Source organism: Myiozetetes cayanensis, unplaced genomic scaffold (genome assembly GCF_022539395.1).
Source record: "Myiozetetes cayanensis isolate MyiCay16 unplaced genomic scaffold, myiCay2020 scf7, whole genome shotgun sequence".
Taxonomy (NCBI): Eukaryota; Metazoa; Chordata; class Aves; order Passeriformes; family Tyrannidae; genus Myiozetetes; species Myiozetetes cayanensis.
Window position 1 is genome coordinate 18,770,587 of NW_026087964.1, and position 22,827 is coordinate 18,793,413.

Consider the following 22,827-nt stretch of genomic DNA (forward strand, 5'->3'; position numbering starts at 1 on the left):
GGAAAGGCAGAGAACTTCCTCCTGGTTAGACCACTAACTGCATTTTCTTTGTCACTGTCTGACTCTGGTGTACAAAAGAAGGGAAAAGATTTAGGTACAACCTGAAGTACACTGAGAAGAGGTATCCTTTCCTGGTATTTGAACTGGGGGAAAAAAGGCAATTCCAGGTAAAGTTCATTTTAATTTTAAAGCAAAACAAAAAATATTATCTTAAATATTTTTAATTTAGTCCTTTCCACTTTACCCTTCTCACATTTCTTAGTAATTAACTGTTTCTTCATATTAAAACAAAGATATCATGAAGCAGAAGAAAAAGGGTAAATAAGACATATTTTTGCCTTTTTCAGACAAAAATGTTTTTAAAATTCTGAAGATTTTGAAAGTGTTATTTCATTCAATGTTTGTTGCCATATGATGTGTCTTTTAAACTTCTATGGATTTGAAATATATGAAAGTAAAATGTCCTGTAGACATTTTGTGGTGATATTTCAATAACACTTCACAGCAATGAGGCAAACAAGTACAATTAACTTCGCATGCAGTAAAGTTATACAATTTTTTTATGGCTCACTGTACCTCCAGTCACTGCAGAAATTACCATCAATCCTTCTGAAACAGTTTTTTAAATGTTTTACATGAAAAAACATCTTGCAATTTTTTTATTTCCCACTTAGTGAAAATGATCACTTTCTTACACCAGTGAGAAGTGTTTTATCCAACATGTTTAAGTCCTATCCCTCTAAGTATTTAAAATGCCATTACTAAAGCCATCTTCTGGAAGCTCTGCAAGTTTATCATCTTTAAAATGTTTCTCCAAAATAGTAGCAAAATGAACTCATAGTCTAGTATGTGTGTTCCTTGAAAGATCTAAATATTTCTTCAGTTATTTAACAGAAAATATGAAAAATCCCTTATTTTCATTTTTGAGTTCACATCTTGAAGTATTCATTTGTACTATTTCAGTTTGAACCAGATTGAGATTCTGCCAGCTCTTCACCCAGTGATAGATATCAATAAACCAGGCAGAGATGGAAGAGAACACTGCTCTGAACTGTGAAAAACTGCCATACAGGGTGATTTATCATATGCATAAAAGTCATAAAAAGACTGAATGGTCTCCCTGAATGGCACAATGCATTATACCAGTATTGAATAACAGAGAAACTGAGATAAGAACTTTGTGATATAGCAAAAAGTAATGGAAGAGACTTAGATACAAAGTATGCATACAACAATAACCCACAGATTTCTATAGCAAAGGGGAAAAAAAGCAAAATTATATATTCACTAAAAGATAGAAGGAATAGTCTCAGAAGTGGGAGAACAAAACCTATTTATGATGTGAAAAGTCAGTTTTGCTTAGACATGTCTGATTGCCAGTTCTAAATGATGCGGCTATAACTACTTATTTCAGTGGTGAGAATGATGGACAAACAAAATTTTCCATTGTCACTAAATCCTGGCAGTGGTATACCACTGGTTTTTTTATCTAGGACATTTTTTTTCTTCTCAGAAACATTTCTATCTCTATTTTTAAATCTTTATTTTTTTAATTACTGACACAAAATTAATAAAAATACTTCTAGAGTAGTATCTTTTTGTCTTAATGTAGAGAGAAACATTTTCATATATTATATAGCTGAAACGTTTTATTCACTGGGGCTAATAATATTAGAAGGAAAGATTATTTCTGGACTGACAATATTAGAAGGAATGGTTATTTCTGTACTGGCTGTATTCCTGTTCCCTTTTCTTCAATTGCCCAGCATTTCTCTGACCATTATGACTCCCCTTAAGCAGATCACCATGGATGGAATTGCAACTAGGTTAGCAGTAACTTTGAGCAGAGGGGCATTCATCAAGCTCAAGAGACCAAATGTTGCATTGCAGATTTCCGAAGTTCCCAAAGTTTCTAGATTAAGGTATATTGAAGGAGAAGAATGCTGTGAAAGTGATTCAATGACAGACAATGATTAGCTGATTAATTATCACTGTGTAGTCCAGTCTATGCAAGAAAAATGTTTGATGTGTATCTACATTTAACAACTCCAATAAAACTGCCTGGCAAATGACAATAATTCCATATAATTCAAAAGATAACATTCTGGTTTTCAGTGGAAATAATCCCCCAAAACACAGTTTGAAAGACATAGAAAAGAACAGTTTCAAATAAATTCTAGGCAGGATCTTTTTCTTCCTTAGATCTTGGAGCATACCTTTCCAGAGACATTGCTAAGCATTCATTTTTTTACCATCCACTAATAATCAAATTCCATCAATCCATTGTCTTACCTGAGAAAGCTAGTTTCAGTAGCAACATCTGCCACTCAACAGTAATTTAATCCTTCCGAGGTGTAGCAAAAGACTGTAATTGGTCTTTTGAGATATAAGCAGTAACTTTAATCTGGGTTAAAATATGCAGATACAATATGTTTGGGACAACTTTATACTTTTTTGTCTCTCTGGTATTCCTTCTCTGAAGATTCCTATTTTTAAAGTGATTCACATTCCACAGTATTAGAATTTTTTTCCTTAGAATCTATACTTTGCAGAACTAAAGCTTTTGAAAATGAAACATAGACCTGCCTTGTAAATTTCTGTAATTTGAATCCAGCTCTAGCCAAGGATATCTAAATAGGCTGAGGCCAATCAATATTTTTATTAATCTGTATTTATTTTTCATTGAAATTTCGTGAAATAATAACACCCAAGCATTTCATTTTAGTATCTGTTTTGTTTTGACAGTGTAAATTTGCTCAAACTAAATGTAACTGAAGGGGGCCAAAGGACAGTCACTCTGATGAAAGCCATAGAGCTGCCCACACAAATTCTTCTGATATGAACTGTTGAGATTTTTCAGTGGTCTATGCTGTAACAGCAAAATAAAATGACCAGAAATGAGCAGTGTAGGATAAGAACTGAGTAAAATTAAATGGAAAAATAGTCGCCTGAAGATAAATAGCAGAACAAAAGTTGTTGGTTTTGGTTTTTTTTTTTTTCACTGGCTGGTCAAAACCTCAGGGAAGCCAACTGGTTGCATAGAATGAAAAAAAGCAGAGAGGGCAAAGCTGATAAACTGCTGCTTTCAACAGAAGATAAATGACCATGATGGTCTGGCTTCCACATTTTTGAGAGGAAAATCTTTTTTATCTTAATAAGGAATGCAGACTTTACATTTCTGTTTTCAACCTTATTTTATGGAATCTAATTTTCCCTTTGAACAAATTAGATTTAGGTAAAAGCAAATATGCAATAATGATTCTTTTTCAGAAGTTGTTTTGTTTTTTTTTTCCCCCAGTAATCCACAGCACATCATATTGTTCAATATTTTTTGAACATTATTATTCATTGTAATGTTCCAAATTTCATGAAGTAAAAGATGTTAATTTATTTACTTGTAGCATCCATAATACATCTTGATTTGCCGGACCACTTTCAGAAAAGGTGATTTAAAAGAGTAGACCCAAAGTATACAATGTTTCACAGCGAGGAATCGTAACAAGAGAGACGTTTAGATGAATGAAAATAGTTAAATACTAGTTCTCATCTCAAGGCTGACATTGCATAACTAACAGTCACTTCCACTTCTGTAGTAACTTCCACTTCAGCACATTAGCAAGGGAGTTTCTGTTACCTCAGGCTCCATTTCACACTCATTAACACCTCGCTTCAGCCATCATTAGGATTCACTGTAGAAGAGTTTAAATCTATTCAGAAATTTTCTGTGTTGAAATGATCCATGTTGATGATGTGGCTTCATTCCAGATCTGACTGACAATTTATCTGGACAGCCCACTGGTAGACCCAGAACACATTATAAGAAAGTAAAAGGAAATATCTAAATTTGATCTTCATGGTCTTCTTTGGCCATGGGTACAGTTCCTTCCCTTTTTCAAACCTGACACCTTTTACCATATGACTGTAAACCCCTGCTGCCAGCTGTACAATGTACTCGGGTTTTCTTTCCTTGAGTTCTGCTCCTCTGTCAGGTAAGCACTGTGGGATGTGATCTTGAGCTCTGTCTCCATACTGTGCTCAATGTTTTTCTGGGCAGAAATCCTATCTCCCAGAAGTTCTGTGTCTGAATTACAAGCTTTCCCTACTGTTTCCTTTCCACACCACCCCCCTCACCCCAACCCATGAACTCTCACATGCTGCAGTTCTTTTTCTCTAATCTGACTTTCAGAAGGCCTGTGAACCTGAAATAGATTAGGCTGAAATGTAAATTCGTCTCAACAGACCAAGATCAGGTTCATGGACGTTTGGGTTCCTAGTTTGAACAAATGCATAAAAGATGATTGCTCTTGTTTAGTCTCCATGAGAAACCCAGTCTCCTGTATTACCTGCATGTACTGGCCACTTCTATAATTCTTAAACCAGTTAAATATACAGGGTGAAATATTTAGGGAGACAACAAAAGAGTAAAATGGAATTTTCACTTTTGTAAGTAGGAAAGAAGCTTATTTTTTATTGTTATTACTACTGGGCAGCTGAATATATTGGATTTTAGAGAAACAACAGTTTGTAGTAGCATATAATTAGGACCACTTAGTTGTAGTAATAACAAGGTCTCCTCAGGACAGAAGAACCCTTTCATCTGTCAAAATATAAGAGTAGTATTACTTCCAAAATAAAAAGACAATCCTATGTATGAACTGCAATTATTTTGCTATACTGATGCCCCAAAAAAGGCAGCTTTAAAAAAAAACTGCTTAAAGGCAGAATTTTGAGCCTATAAACAGCAGGTATTTATTGAATGATTAACGACGCCGGGGTAGCTTCCAGCTCAGGCTGGACAAAAAAGCTCCAAAGTGGTTCAGTAAAAACAAACAATTTATACAGTTTCTAATCATGATTACAACATAATCACATGCATATTCATATTATTGCATCATTAGATTACAATATTCATAGCAGGTGGAGTCGGGGTGGAGATTGAGGCGTGGTCTCTATTTTGAGGAATATTATGGTGGGAGTTCCTGCCTGCCTTCATCCTGAGGTCTGAATTTTACTCATCTTCCTCGGGTGACATCCATGACCTTTTGTTCTATCTATTGTTCTCGTGTCCTGATCGTCCAGGCTTGAAGAGACCTTTGGCTCTAGACGTACTTTACCTATTCAAATGTCCACCTTGGCCCCTCTGGATGAGATTTATGTGTGTTGAGTTCTTTGTTTAGTGTTTGTTGTGCTTCCTTTAAGGTCTAATGCTCTTAGTACAGCACATTGCCTTCCTGTAAAAGTACAACTTACATTAAACGAAATACAGGGAGTAAGGGGGGGCTCTTGTGGGTTTACAGTAAAAGTGTTTTGATTAACCCTTCCTGCTTCAATACCTCCATGCCTTTCAGAGAAAAGTGTTTACATATCTGGAGCCATCAAAAGAAGGCAAAAGAAGTAATTTGAGAAATTAAGTCAATAAGTACCTGAATGCCCACCCCACTGGACCAGTTGCTGAATCCTGAGTAGAAAGAATTATTTTTAAAAAGTCTGGCATTGCATTGTTGTCACTTACTGTTCTACTACATTCAAGGAATTATTGTACTGCAGTAAGAATTCAAGTGGATTATAAGAGATAATTACAGTATTTGCATGCACTATTATTACAAAATGTTATAATACTTTCTACCCTTCCTACTCTGAACACACATCGTTAGGTAATAGATAGTGGCAGAATAAATAGTGAAGAGAAACTTGTAGCACTTAAGAAACACACATACGTGCACAGAGAATTTTTACTAAAATGGAAGCAGAAGCGGAGATTTTTTTCAGCTTAGCACCCTTTTCTTCTACCTTTCTAACCTCCTGAAACAGAACAAAAAAAAATAGACAACAAAAGTTACTTCATTTTTCCCAGGAGAAAAATAAACTTTGATTTAGAAAGATTATGTTTGTGTGTATAAGCAAGGCTGTTTGCAAATTAAACATTGTTCTTCAGACTGGATTCTGGACTTTAATGTTTCTCTTCTAGCTAGTGTGAAGTAATGGATAGAATAGTTGATTTCAGTTTTAGGTCTTCTGTAATTGAATGCAGATGTCAACTGATCCATTTCTTTTTAGTTGGACACTACAGAGAATTGTTCTTTAGTCCTGTTCAAAAAAAATGGCTTGAAATAGGATTGTGATTTATCTGCAGGAGATACCTGTAGGCATCCTCCAAATACTTGCCTTCATATAGAAGATGTCTTTATATCAATCATAATGACATCACCATTATGAAGCAACCCCCTCCAGTTAGCACACTGAAGGGGCTACCTACACGACCTGATATACCCTGATGTAATGTCTTCAGGGTACTTTTAGAAAGGATGTCTATCAAGACAGTAAGCAATACATATACTGTCTCAGGAGCAGAATGAATAGGGAAGAAGTACTTGACTTACCCACAGGCTTCTGTACACTACCTTGTTTGGCAAATCTTTCTTTGTCAGTATCATGGTGTCGCTAAGCAACTTGTCACAAGGAAAAAAAAAAAAAAAAGAAGATAGGTATGATCCATCTAGCACAGAATGCTTTTAATGAAAGTATTGTGCCTCTAAATGGGTGCTATCCATTATCTACTCTTTAAAAAGGATGAAAAATAATGTTGCTTTCACCCAATATGTGCCAAACAAAGGCACAATAAAAATGGCATTGAAATATATGAGATCTTTGACAATAATATTAGTCACATCTTATAACCTGACCTTTCTGCTGGCACTAAGGTGTTATAAGAGGGCAAGAATTTTTGCTAGTATGAAAATTCATTATATCAGTCATGCAATAAAGAAGCATCATTCTGTCCTGACTGACAATTTTTCTTTGCCCCACATTATCTTCAGTGTTCATATCTGCTCCCAAGTGTTAAGAGTATTCCAAAAAGTTTCTACAATGCTGAAAGAATTGTAGAAACTGAGATAACTACAAACTGGTAAATATACCACCATGGCTATTGGTAATCCATGGGTCAGTACTTTAAGGGGATACTTCTAAACATGTCCCTAAACAAAACGAAATTTAAAACTCTGTCCCTCATGGCCATAGATTTAGGAGGCATTAAATTTAAGAAATATACTTCAGGAATAGCAGTGCCTTGGAAAGGGACATGGGGGTCCTGGTCAATGGCAAATTAAATTTGAGTCAGCAGTGCCCTGGTAGCCAGGAGGGCCAACCGTGTCCTGGGGGAGCATCAGGCAAAGCATCGCCATCCCCAGGGAGGGTATTGTCCCACTCTACTCTGCACTGGGGCAGCCTCACCTTGAATAGTGTGTGCAGTTTGGGCATCACAATATAAGAAAGATATTAAGCTCCTAGAGAGTGTCCAAAGGAGGGCAACAAAGATGGTGAAGGGCCTTGAGAGGAAGTTGTATGAGGAGTGGTTGAGGTAACTTGGTCTGTTTATCCTGGAGAAGAGAAGACTGAGGGGACCATTGCAGTCTATGAGTTCTTTATGAAAGGAAGAGGAGGGGTAGGCAGTGATCTCTTCTGTCTGGTGACCAGAGACAGGACCCAAGGGAATGGCCTGAAGTTGTGTCAGGGGAGGTTTAGATTGGATATTAGAAAAAGTGTCTTCACACAAGGGGGTGGTTGGGCACTTCCAGCTCCCCAGAGAAGTGGTCCCAGCCCCAAACCTACCAGAGTTCAAGAAGTGTTTGGACAATACACTCAGGCACATGGTGTGACTCTTGGGGATGGTCCTGTGCTGGGCTGAGTTAGACTCAATGATCCTTGTGGATCCCCTCCAACTAAGCATATTCTATGATTCTGTGAATACAATCTAGCAAACACAAAGAATTTTACTAAGGGAGTGATCACCCCCCTGTACTCGACACTGGTGAGGCTGCACCTTGAGTACTGTGTCCAGTTCTGGGCCCTTCAGTTCAGAAAAGAGACTGAGGTACTGCAGCAAGCCTAGAGAAAGGCAGTGATGCTGATGAAGGGTCTAGAAAGATATATGAGGGCTGGCTGAGGGAACTAGGGTTGTTTAGCCTCGAGTAAAGAAGGCTGAGGGGAGCTTATTGCTCTCAACAACTATCTAAAAGGAGATTGTGGCAAAGAGGGTGGATTGGCCTCTTCTCCCAGGCAAGTAGCAACAGGACAAGAGGAAATGGCCTCAAACTGTGCCAGTGGAGGTTCAAGTTGGACATGAGGAAGAATTTCTTCACCGAAAGAGTTGTCAAGCACTGGAACAGACTGTCCGGGGCAGTGGTGGAGTCACCATCCCTGGAAGTGTTCAAGGAACAACTGGATGTAGTGGTTTTGTTGACATGATGGTGATTGGTCAAAGGTTGCACTCGATGATCTTGAAGGTCTTTTCCAGCTGTAATGATTGCATGATTTTAAACCTCTTTCTCTTGCTGAGTTGACTGCAACAGCTGTGCTTTGTTGTTTATTACTTCTAGATATTATTTCCTAAAGTAACTTAATGGGTTTGTTACTGCAAACAATCCAGCCAATCTAGCCAAGGTGATCCGTAACAGAGGGGAAAAAAGTAACATGTCAGTGTCTACCTCTGCTTGCTTCTTTAATAGGGAGCTAATATGGCTTCTGCAAACTCTTACACCAGGTGCTCGAGAGCCATGTTGCCATTTGCACATGTGTAGATGTAAATTTATAAAACATCAAGACAAAACTGAAGTGTGGGAGGCACGTGCTGCGCTATGAAATACAGAAAAGGTATCCTCAGTGATCAGAGACAGTGACTGAATACAATGTTACAAATTGTGTTTTCAGTCATCAGAGTCACTATGATCAAGACACTTTTTTCCCACAACATACAAAAATCTGAATTACCTAGAGATGAGATCCTTTTCACCTGATTGTTCAAATGTATCTTGAAATGTGCTTGATTTTATAAGTCCAGTTTGTTTGATAGGGGACTCTAATCAAATCACGTTTCACTGTATTTAGCTTTGTTTTGGTCTCCTAACCATGTAATGCAATGGTTGCTCTGTAAGGAATCAAGTAGAAGAGGGATTAGATTAACTGTTGTCCAAGAATCAAAAATCCACTCCTGGTTTCATTAAGTATGGATAAAGAGAAGAGAGAGCCACTCGGTGTTGGTATTTCAAAGAGATGGTTTTTCAAGAACAAAGAAAACCACTAGTGAATTCACTGGAAAGTAAATACGAATGTGAATAGATGTGAGACTTTTAACATTTTTATTATAAAGAAAGAAGATAACTGGGAGTAAAAGCACAGTCTGAGGAATAAATGAAATGACAGCAACAATACCTATTTTTAACAAACAGACAAAGAAGGAAGTGGGTAGTAAGAAAACGAAAATGGAAGTTGCTAAGTGTATGAAATTTATGGGGAAGGAAAAGATAACTTTGAAAAAAAAAAAAAGAAAAGAAAGACTGGTAACACTCACCCTCTACAAAGGACTCTGTGCATATGGAACAAAAAAATTCTTAAAATAGTTCTTGAAAAACAGGTGTTAAAGTTGTTCATACTGATAGAGAAAAAGGTTTTCAGGAAATGTTTGTATTTGTGTCACATTGCTGTTACCCTTTCTAACCCATACCCAGAGAAGACATTAACCACTATGAAAAGGCATGCTGTTTCCTGTAGCAGACTTTCACAATGCAAATCTGGGTTCCAGTAAAGTAATTTATTTGAGTCACTGAAGTCAGTTTTTGACTAGGAAATTAAGGAATAATTGAAGGATACAGAAATTGGAGACATAGATATATGTAATTGAAAAAGAGAGGGCAAAGGATTAGGAAACAAGGGTGTAGAGGGAATACTTTTTCAGCTCTTCTCCCACACATAGCAGTACAGGCCCACACTTTGTGTCAAGCAAGCTAATCTAGCCACATCATAGCAATATTAAGTGCTGAGTTGCCTTTCTTGAATATTGTACCAGTATTCAGAAGGAATATAAATAAAGGAAGAACTAAATTACCCTGGCACCAGTTCTGAGCAGCACACAGCCACCAATTCAAAGTACTACTTCTCTGTCTGCTGACAATCAACTACTAAGCAGGAAATAAGTCTTGACAAAAAAAGCCTAATTTTCTTCTTAAAGGGTATTTAGAGGTCTTTAGCTGTGTAGTGGATAATTTCGATATCAGTCATAGTATTCTGCAACAGGATATTTTCCAGGTAGCCAATCTCTGCATAAACTTGAATATTGTAAGTTGCAATTACCAGATGGACGTTCAGGTCAGCATAACAGTATGTAAATAAAATACATATATAAAATTTAAAGAATTTCCTACATTATCAGCTTGATTAATGAAAATCAAAATGTCAGAGATCTACCAGGACACAAAAGTCTCCAATTACCTCAGGACAGACAATGTTTTGCAGTTCTTCCAGAGGTTCACTGTTAACACTACTTACATAAGTGGATAAGCAATTCATTTGACACATTTATAACAACACATTAAAATTAAAATTCCATTAAAGTATAAAGAAGGCTTATAAGAGTGTACAAGTTAAGATTCAAAGAATTTATAACATTTCTGTAGAACAGGAGATGGCCTATTAAGGTAGGTAGGCACCACAGAGTGGTGGTGAGTATGCAGGTATTTCCCTGGTGTACTCAAAAATTGAGTACTTTCTATGCATCCAGAAAGCATACTTCTTTGGCTCGTAGTGGCAGTTCAACCTTCCATATGAGATCTAGTGCTGCTCATAATTTCAAGCAGCAAAACCAGGAGAGAAATGCTCTTCAAATTTTCTTCTTCCATGAAAGATCCAAGTGAACCAGTTAAGATTGAGTGTGTCTCCCATGTAATGCAGGTTTCTTACTTTGAGGAAATTTATCGGTGTTTTTAGCGGTAGGTTATAACTATTCTATGGGAAATATTACTATGTGCTATTACAATTTGTAACATGATCAAGGTCGTTTATTCCTCTTCACTAATTTTTTTCCTCCCCTGCATTTGTCTAATTGCCTAATTCAGATTTGACTGACATCAGTGCATAGTACACATCATGTATAATGCCAGATATGCCTGTTAAAATTGTCACATACGTTAACCACAAATGTGAGATTCATTGAGTAACACTGAGTCTTTTGAGAAAGACTGAAAAATGACCAAATAAAATGACTTGGGTATAAGCACTTTATGACTTCCTCAAACATAAGTTAAAAATAATATCAAACACCGTTTCATGCTATTTTAAATCCTCATAGTTTTTTCTTTTACCTATCTAACCACCCAGTGACAGAAAACACTGACATATTATGTGACATTTTTAAACTAAAGGTAAGTCTCCCAGCGACCATAAAATATGAGCTTAAAATCACCATACCTGTGGCCGAAAGTCTAAGCAATTGATCTAAAAACTATTATCTTCCAGCAGCAGTGGAATCACAGCCACTCTGAGGTAAGGATAGCATCTAATTCTCCAGCATTAATCCACACATTCTTTACACTACACAGATTACAACAAGGCTGTCAGGACTGGAGCGAAACTACAGCAGGTCAGATTTATGTCATGCTAAGTTGTAAACAGAGCATTTGAACTTTCATATATCTCTTTGAATGCCCACTCGTACTCTGTTTTTGGCTGCAAACAAGTCTCCTTGTATAGGAAATAAATGTTCCAGGTGGTCTTTCCATGGCTTAAATCAAGAGTCCTTCAATGTAAGTTGGAAAAGTTGCATTAACTTTTGTCAGGTTGTTCAGAAATTCTTCATCCTAAACCAAAAGATTTTAACTGCTGAACATAGCATGCTCCACATCTCAAAGACCAGCAAAGGATCAGAAATTCCAGCCAGACAGCTGTGGGTTTCCAAAAGGGTGATTTTGCTTTTTCAGTGTATTCTCCCTGACTGCATTTCAGGCTTTGATGGATGTTTCTTCAAGTTTTGGACTAGGTGAAGCATTAGATGATATAAATTGATCTGTCTAATAATAATGCTTACAGGTATATGTGCACATACACATCAATGAAAATAAAATATTTACAAGTTTACCATCAAAAGGAAAGAGAAAAAAACAGCTTTCTTCAAAACGTGCAAGAAGTTCTGGTCTTTATGATGAAAAATAATTAATAACATTTCAAGTTGTTTTGATTTAGATTTTCTTGTTGAATTTTTCCATGTCATTATCAGGTTTTGAAAGTAGGTGCAGGCAGGGGAGTTGATGTGGCGACAGTGGCATGAGCGACTGCCACTGTGATGTTGGCTGTAGAGGGGTGAAGGTTCCATGAGAACTGGGGTGGGATACCTGGAGCAGAGATCCCACTGGAATGGGGAGGAATAAAAGGGCCCAGCAGTTGCAGCTCTTGCTCTCTTACCCCTGTTCCCAAAGACATCAAGGGAGCTGAAAATTCACCAGCTCAGATTATTCCACTAATTAACAGTTTTTAAATTTTTCACTTCTCACTCAAGCAAACACTGCCTACCTGTTGGCTTAAATATACTATTGCAGAGTATTGGATGGAGTAAGAATGTATGTCAAGTGCTATTTACTAAGGACATCTATGCAATGAAGCAAAGGCATCTGTTGGAGTCCAGTGTAAAAGAAGAAAGTTAAGACTATGTGAAAAGAACAAATGCAATTTAGGAAAGGAGCTCATTTCTACTAATATCTTTGACAAATTCATTCTTGTACTAAGCCCCTCTCCTGACAAAAAAATGTCCCCTATTTTATCCAATCATACATGTGTTAGAAAATGTGGTCTTGGAAACTTGCATGGGTAAAGCAGCTGGGTCACTTTGTTGCTGATACTAGTGGGAAAAAAATTACTGGTTTTTCATGCTTGCAGCAGCTTGATGTCCAAGGGATAAGTACTGTTAGCAAGTTGACATTAGTAGTCCCTCTGTTATAACAGGATGAAATTGAACAAGGCCAAGTGCCAGGTCCTGCACTTCGACCACAACAACCCCCTGCAGCGCTACAGCCTGGGCACAGAGTGGCTGAAGAGCAGACAGGTGGAAAAGGATCTGGGGGTGCTGATCGACAGGAAGCTGAACATGAGCCAGCAGTGTGCCCAGGTGGCCAAGAAGGCCAATGGCATCCTGGCCTGCATCAAGAACAGTGTGGCAGCAGGACCAGGGCAGTGATCCTTCCCCTGTACTCAGTGCTGGTGAGGCCACACCTTGAGCATTGTGTCCAGTTCTGGGCCCCTCAGTTCAGGAAGGATATTGAGGTGCTGGAGCAGGTCCAGAGAAGAGCAACCAGGCTGGTGAAAGAACTTGAGAACAAGTACTATGAGGAGAGGTGGAGGGAGCTGGGGTTGTTTAGCCTGGAGAAGAGGAGGCTCAGGGGAGACCTCATCACTCTCTACAACTACCTGAGAGGAGGTTGTGGATGTCAGTCTCTTCTACCAGGCAATCAGCAGTAGGACAAGAGGGCATGGGCTTAAGCTCTGCCAGGTGAAATTTAGGTTGGATATTAGAAAGAAGTTCTTTACAGAAAGAGTGATGAGGCATTGGAATGGCCTGCCCAGAGAGGTGGTGGATTCATTGTCCCTGGAGGTTTTTGAGACGAGTCTGGATGTGTCACTGAGTGCCATGATCTAGTAATCACAGTGGGGTTGGATCAAGGATTGGACTTAATGATCTTGGAGGTCTCTTCCAACCCAGTTTATTCTATGATTCTATGATTCTATGATCTAAAACTCCCCTAATAGCCCCAGAATACAATGTACATCGCTTATGATGAGATGCCAGAAAAAATTCATGCATAGACTTCTGCATCAAGGTTTGTGTTATTCAGATTCTATTTTTATTACAGAACAACTTGTCGTTCTCTTTTTTGCTCAAAGAAAGTAATAGCATTTCCAGAGATTAATAATCTGGAGGGCTCTATCAACTGATGAAAAGAGAGGGTAGACAAAGGGAAAGGAGTAGGATTCCTTAAAACATTCTTTAAGTATAATTTATGGCAAATATCCTGGTAGATGTTCTTGGGGTTCCATGCCCTGATAAAATCGTATGCTCAATTTTCTTATCTCAAAGTAAAAATATCTGAAGGTAATAAATTAACATAACTTCCCCAAGTTGAGTCTGTTTTGCCTGTGTTGGTAATTGGTGAATGATCTCTCCCTGTCCTTATCCTGGCATTTGAGCCTTTTCTTTTGTTTTCTCTCCAATGTCCAGCTGAGGAGTGCAGTGATAGAGCAGCTGGCACCTGGCATCCAGCCACGGTTAATTCGCTATAACTTGGGAAATGAAAATCTAATTGATTAAAGACAACAATTTTTTATTAGAGTATTGGCCCTTAATCAAAGAAATTTAAATAAAGTCAAAAATATAAATTTAAATCTCAGTTTCAGAAAACTAATCTTTATTTATGCAATAGGATTTTTCAAAAGAGGTGTAATTCATGATTTGAACATTAGTTTTTGAGCTATTCAGATTCTTAATTTTCCTTTATTATATGAATAACATTCAGTACATACGTATCTTTTTTTCTCTAGTTACATTTCTCTTCATCTAACTACTAGGTGTGTGTAGGGAGAACTTCCTGTAAAGGAAAACTTTAACTGAAAAAATTTCTTCTTAGTCTTAAAGTGACTGCCAGAAAATAGAACTGGTTTAGAGCCCAGCAAATTTGATGGGACAGTCTCACAACAGTCTTTCACATATTTGTCATACAGAATATCCTGATGCCCTTCTTTCATACCTCGATATCTTCTGAAGTTGCACTGGATCACTTGTTTAGATACAGTCTTGCTTGGTTGTAACACAAGGATCTGACTTGCAAGCGCTGGACATGCCATGAATTGCAGATTGCATATGTTCCCAAACCATGATTTCTCCATGGTTCTTGGCAAAACATTTGGTTTCATATTTCTTCCTTCTTCCAGTGACTATCACCTCTTCTGTTATGAGACTCCCTCTTGATAATCTAGGAAATTCATATAACCTTTTTTTCTATTTTCCATCATTTATTGTCATAGTCCAATAATTAAGCTAAGTATTCACCTGGTACTGTCTCTAAATTCCTGCTTCAGAAGTCTTTCTACTACATTACAGGGTTTTTTGTCACATACTGAGCTAAAAGCCTCTATCAGAAGCTTCTTTACTTCCAGCTTCAGCAGTTCTGTAAAATAACTGAACTTTCTTGTCAATTGCTTTATTTTATCAGGGTCATTGTGATTTCCTATCTAGTCCCGAGGAAGCCCTCAAATTTATTAGGTTTGAAACTCTGTGATCATCAGGATCCTTAATGCACTTTTTAATTTAAGATAGAGTAGGCAAGACAGAGCTATCACATTTGGTATTGCTTTGTGTTAATTGAAGCACAATTACAACCTACACAACAAAAAAGGGAACTGTAAAAGCCAGCTGATGTTTAAAAAGGACAATGACAAACACTAGGCATATCTAGTCATACTCATTATGGGCAGCTGGAAGAACATGACCTTAAAAACCTTTGAAAGCAAAAGTGAAAAAGGAGTGAGATGACATTTTGTGCTCTAATACTTATACATCTTGCTTGTACAAATTCATCTGAAAGTCAATAGAATGCAACTTGAGAGTGATAATATTGCAATATTTTTCCATTAAAAGAAAACACTTCAGGTCTCTTTCCTTGCCAGACAATTTGCTAAGCCCTCTATGCAACAGTAACACAGTTAGTGCCTGAGACTGATCTTGGTGAGTCTCACAGAGAGAGTGTCATGGTCTCCATCACCTAACGACAATAGCAAAGATAAACATAGCTTTCTCAAATGCACCATCTATGTTCATCTTCACTGTTCTGTAGGGAAAACATTTTGACTTTTCCTTTGCACACTTCATTCTAGAGTTTATATCACTTACAGTCTGTACTTCTGCAGCATTGCTGAGAGTTTTATTCTACCATTACTTACACAGTGTTTACCTCTCACATTTTCTCAAATAAGAAATTTGTGTAAAATATCTCTGCTGCATTTAAACAACCCTGTGACTGCTTTTTCTTAACACTGTTTTTAGGATAACAACGATAACATCAGACACAGCAAAGGTCACATACATATAGCCAGAAGGGTCTCCTGAATCTATGGCAGTGACTTTATTCTCCCAGTCAGAATTTCAGGCTCACCAAAGGATATATCCAAACAACTTCACTGTCCAAGACTGGAGCTGCATAACTAAATTTGGACAAAGTTCAGTGGATAATCTTAAGGGTCACTTACCAACTTCCACTAATACTAAGTGTTGAACTCCATATTAACAGCCTGTTCTGAATATCAGAGAAGAGCAGAGGAAAATCTCTGTCCCTTTTTTCAGACAAATCTCTGGTTCTATCCCACTGGTTCTACCCATGTCACACAAATTATTAAATCTAGACATATTTTCAGATCTTGTTTTACAATAGATGTTCTCCACAAAATGCAACAACAACTATGGTTTTCTATTCAATCCAGCAAAAAATGAGTGATGGCAAGACACTAAAGTCAGTCATACCTCAGAGCAGATAATTACAAGTTAGTAGTGTTGGTATGAATTAAATTTGAGTCTAGTACAAAATCTAACATATGGTTTTGTAAATTTCAGTATCAATTTAAGAGGGAATTTTTTTCCCCAGAAAAATGTTTTCTTATTTTTCAGTTTTAAGAAAGGCTGAAAATGTGCAAACAAACAAACAAAAAAACCCTAAACCCCTAACCAAGTGTACTAGTCTTTTATTTTTATAATAACCTATGTATATGCTATTATTCACAATTAAGAATACATCTTGACTCAAAAGAGATTAATGTATTTGCAGAATTAATACAGCACCTAATCTAGCACATCTGGCCCTTGTAATTTAGATTGTTGCACTGTATCCAAGAAAGGTAGTGTACAGCCGTGCAGCTTCAAGCATACAAGACAGTATATGTGCATTAAAGCAAAACGACATTCCATCTGATGAGCTATTTGGCACAGTAATATCAACACAGTAGACTTTACAAGAGAGAACAATATTATGATGTGCTCAGTTACACAGCATAGAAAAGCTCAAAAACTCTCTTGCTCCTTAACAATGAACAGAATTCTGAAACAAATACAGATGAGCTCAAAACCTTTACATGAAGTGTGAGGAACAATGGGATAGAACACTGAACATATTTTCCTTAACATTGAAAACTGTACACAGGGCAAAGTAGAATATCTGCAAACCATGCATTCAACAGATCTCAGCACACACCCAGACATTTTTGTCATGTAGGGAAAGACTGTGTGCTTATAAAAATGTTCACTAACTTTAAAGCAAAAGTGATGGCTGAATGTCAGTTGGGTCAGTTGACACTAACTCTTCCTAAATAATGAGTAGGAAACTGAAAATGTTTCTTCATATATTTAATTTCCTGCAGGAAGAAATAGTATCTGAGAGATTTTGCTGTTCTGTTTGTGCGACTGCAAGTGAGGCCATTACAGTTACGGACATGTAGTGTCACAATTTGATTGACAGATCCCCAGACTTAGTAATTATTTAATTCCATCTAATATATATATAAAATTTATCCTTACAAACTAAAGACATATCATAAAACCCCTGAAGTCTGTTGCAATAAACTCAGTGTATGTTACCACCTGTTACACAAAACTTTATTTGCAAATCATGCAAAAAAACCTTAGCCTTCAAAATAAATTTCTTGGTATAGGTGCAATGCTAAGAGAAAATTAATATGCAGAAACAAAGTATACTGGTTTCATTACCTAGTCTGAATATGTTTTAAGAAACCATATTTGATGAAGTTAAATAATGAATTACATGTATTAAACCAGACACCTTCACTGTCATAGGCCTACAACAGAAAACTCATCTCAGATCTAGATATCTTCCATGTCTTGTTTAGCTATATATATATCAATCTTAACTACTCTTTTGAAAAAATAATATAGACAATCCCTAACATTTAGGGTTCATAGTTTCTGTTACACATGAGGATGGTAGGAATAATGAGGGCTTTGCCCAACTACTTTGGTGTAGGAGCCTAGAAAAAACTTACATGTGAAAGCAATTTTTTTCAACTTTACAACAGAGTCTCTGTCAGTCTAGACAATGGGAACAGAATTTCATGTCAGGCAATAGAAATAGCTCTGGCATCAGAACATTCAAAAGCCATGCCAAAGGTCCTTGTTTGAGGTCTGTTCAAATTCTGGCCTTGATAACACAATGCTTGCCATCTGGGTTTCTGGATCAGAAAATTGGCTGCTGCGGGCCAGAGTTCTTCAAAACCTTTTACAATTTAGGTAGAAACTGTATTGGATAATGGAAATTAACCTTCATTTTACTAGCTCATTTTTTTGCCATTACCAAACTATGCAGAGCATTCAGTGGGCCAAAAAGACTATGCAGAGAAAAACAGTTATACATATCAAAATATTCAACATCCTGTCTGTGTGTTCTCTTAGGAGTTTGTGAGACCAAATTTAAGTTTATATCATACAAAAGAGGAATAAGCAATTTGAAATTCTAGGACATCATCTACATGATGGAGGAATACCACAGATCAGAATATTTTGTCTGGTAAAGTCTCTGTCCTTTTCTTGAAAATGCTTTTAGTCTACGTTTTTTCAAAAGAAGAGCAGTTTTATTGTCTCCAAATGTTTCTAAGTACTTAGGAAATGCCTTCTGCTGCACTTCTTTTCCTGAAAAACATTCTACATGAGCTATAAAATACCATCTGCTTCTCCTAGCTACTTCTTACTACTCATATCAGTCAACTTGCATTCTATTGATTAGGATATTTATTTATTTTTTTTCCCTGAGGGGATTTACCCCTTGAACTCTTCCTACCTATAATTTTCTGTTACAACAAGATAACAACTGCATTTTTCATTTCCACTGTCTAATTCTGAGACATCTGGGAATGCTGAGATGATGAGCAAAAAGATTGTTTTGCATTTATTGATATATACTGATATACATCCTCATGTTGTATTTTTCCTTTATTGTAAACCTTTCCAAAAATCCACTTGAGAGATACTATTCCTGTTTTCTTCAATTTAAATATGTTTACAGTGTTATAACTATTTTTTCAGTAGAATAATTCTTGATTTACACAAGAGTAAGAAGATAAGCAAGTCTATAAACCAAGCATTATCATCAAAAAAGAAATTATCTATCACTTTGTAATGCTAACATGGAAGCGTCTTGTAGCACTCTAAAGTATGATCAGTTCATACTGTTACAATCTAGTATTGCCATAACTCATACGTTGAGTTCTGTGTCTTTATTGATTATAGCAAACTACAGAATTATTTTCTTTAGAATCACTTGTTCACTTTTAGTTCTCTTAAATTGGTGTTTGTTTCACAACCAGGATGACTAAGATTATAAGTACTTTAAAAATAGTCTAAATAAAACCAAGTATATTCCCATTTAAAAACTATTAAAATGTAGTTTCTGCATGGTATATATCCTGTCACATGTTTTCATGCATGATATACTCTTATCATTGTCACCAACAACATTAGCTGATTTCTGCAAGTTCCAGAGCTTGAATTAAATTTCTGTGCAAGACAGGTTTTTTAAAAAAGAATCACTATCAGTTTTCCCTTTGATATTTATGACAAAATTCAGAATAGTCTTCTATACATGCAGCTAAATCTTTCTGAACCTAAATACAGACAATATTATTTAGGCACCCTTAATATTATTTTGTTTTAGTGCAAGACTAACCTTGAAAGCTGCAAGTGAGGCATGCTGGGTTTTAATGTCCTGTACAGTGTTCCAGTCTAGACAGCTAATGAGCAATTTTTGTCAAAAACTCAGATCTCTTCAAAGTCCAGTAAAAACTGTTTATGGAGACACAAAAGTTACCTAAATATGGCAACATAAACAGATGAAACCACGTAAATAATCAGGGCAACTGTTAGTGTTCTTTTCCTCAAAATTCTGTAAATGGTTCTAATAACTTTCATGCTTTAAATTTGATCTTCAATCATTTTGTGTAATTAAGATGCTTAAACATGACTATTGGAGTATAGATTGCTGTGTGTTAACACAATTATATCTGCAGAGTTTTGGTTGGTTGGCTGGGTTTTTTTTTTTTACTTTTTACATTCAAAGGGGGAAAATAGAGACAAAAAACAGATGTTGAACTACTGTGCACACATTACATGTTGGTTCCAAATATCCACTGTTTTCAACTTAGTCAACATATAAATATTTACTTAAATGCTTACCTAAAAATTTAAATCACAGAATATTCTGAGGGAATATACACTTTGCCTTTATTAGCACATTTGCAAAATGTTTTTATTGAAACCAATTGCTGTGTTCTAATGCAGAGTAATCTCCAAAGTAGAACTAAACAGTTTACAATAACTAACAGAGTGAAAATGAAGGAATCTTACCTACAATGCACAATGAAACATTATGCAGTGGGCAAACACTAGTGAAGACCACCAGAATTAAAAACTTCCACTGATACACTATTGGGATCAAACAAGCACAAATGATAAACTTGCTATTTTGCTTTCAGGACAGCAGTTAATATTGCTACACAGTGTTGCATTGCAAAACCACCATCTTTGCTCAGCATTAATTCTGAGAACTTAATATAGCTCCTGTGTACAGTAATCTCTCAGTATGCTGTGGATGGGATTCATAGCTGAATCCATTATCAAACTGTAATGTTATCCAGTTCCTCTGTAGAATTCCCCCAAACCCATTTGGCAGGGCAGACCTTTCATTGTGAATAGCCTGTCACTCTTCAGGCAGTAAAAGGTCTCTACACTGTAATTAAGGAAGAAGACCCACCGCTTCTAATACTTAGCAAGTGTATTACCAATGTGAGTCCTACCTTCACTGTACCACTTTAACATAAAATGAGTAATTTTATTTTGTGCAAAGGTTCTTTATTGAGGTTCAGATGTATTCTCTCCTTTAAATTTTTTCCAAGACCACTGTGGTAGGTAACAAATGTTATTATTCTCAATGACTTCTACTTGGCTTGTTTTTCCGTGTTGCTGCATCATATATTTCAGCACTCTCCTAAGAGAAACTGTGCACTCTCTTTCTGGCATCATCATTTTGCATGCACTGTAGTTTTCTTTAAAAACCAGATTTTACAATTTATATCTTTGTCACAACTATGAGGCCCTTTCTATTTCTCCTTAGTCTGATGTTCCAAGGGTGTACACAACCTACTGAATATGCTAGTCGTCAGAGTAAAATGAGAATTACTTACACATGATTTCAATTGGTAAAGTCACGGTAAATATTGCTAGTGAAAGCTATGAACAAATTTTTCCAGTTCCATATTTAACAGTCCCAGAAAGGTGATTTTATTTAACATAGTCAAAAATTAAAAAGGAATGTAATGAATGGTTTTATGCTACTGTGAGTCGCTTTTGGGTAGTGATAATGCACTTTAGAGATCTCAGTTTTTCTTTCTCTACCTGGCCTGCTATGACTGAAATCTGATTCAAATCACAGTTTCAGGTTATACAAATCTGAAACAAACAGAGAAGAAAAAGAAAAACAGAATCTTACTATTTCACTTAAGCTATATATACATTTTAAGAAAAAATAGGAACAATGACACTCTTGTCATAAATATTTTTAAAATGCTAATTCACTTCTAATATTTACATGGAAAAATGTCAAATAAAGGAGTTTACAATGTTTGTAATGTCTCCAACATCACTTTTTTTTTTGTTCTATTTTCCTTTAGTTACTGTTATAGCTATATTTACATAAAATGTCATACACTTACAAAAGCCTTTTCAGTGGCAGGTTTCTGAAATTGTAAGGGTACAAATTATTCTTCCATTTGACCTCTTTGACTGTCACAACACCAAAAAGGACCTTATAATATCCATCCATTAAATGGGTCATCAAGGTAATAGCACAGCATTGCAGGAATTGATTGGTTATTGTGTTGCAGGGCCAGTTTCAGGAGCAATCTGTGGCCAATTTCTGTGGAGGGTGAGGTTTCAAATTTTGAACTCTGCTGGTTAAACAGAGTTACTGCTGTGAGTCTTTATGAATGTTGAGCAAGTAGAATCTGCTGATCTGCCAGTTGTTCCAAAAGATTATGCTCCTGTTGTGAGAATACTTCACCTCTTTATGCATGACTGACCTTCTAGTAGGATCCTACTGCGAGATGTGAATGTGGCCATTGTGAACAGATTGCAAGCAGAATTCTAAGCAATGGATATAGTAGCCAAGCTTTCGCAATTATGGGCAGCAGTGCTGAATTATGTAGTCTTTTTTAAAATTACCCACACTGTTTCAAAAAAACCTACAACTGAATAGCTGGTTTCTTAACTAACTTTTATTATTGTAGGCATCAAGTAGCTGTAATTAGCCAAATACATTTATGGTAAGGGGTTTTATATATTTCAGACAAAAATCTACATTAGGCTATTGCACTAGTGAATTCTTCTAGATTTTTTTTCCCTGGAAAACATATAGCTGAGAATGAGAATGTTGTATTACAAACATATTTGCTTGGAGTATATAACAGGAAATATGTACACCTGGTCAGTTCTTTCTCCATGAGATAGTGATAAAAATCCTCTCTTTGTAAATTTTATCGCAGCTAATACCCCCAAATAACCACCAATCTGAGTAAGAACTAATACTCCTTAATGCATTCCTCCAGTGACGCCTCCTTTGCTATAGTCTCTAGATACCATAGGTCTGTTTCTGGAAGACCTAAATGTTGATGGTTTTATGAAATATAGGAATACCTTCTAGCTTCTTCCTTGGCGGAGTGAATGATAATAACAGTTTACACTTGTTGAGAGTGTGTGCATAGAAAATTATAAACTCAATTATATGTATCTGAACTCTTCATTATTATGGCAAAATGCAGGTAACTTGAGAAGAGTTACTGAATTTGGCAAATTATACATGCTTTGCAAAATTATAAAGTATAATTATATATGTGACAAAAAAGAACTTTGTTTAGATGCATTGTGGTTTTTTTCCATTCACATACGTTTTTTCTTCTGTTTAA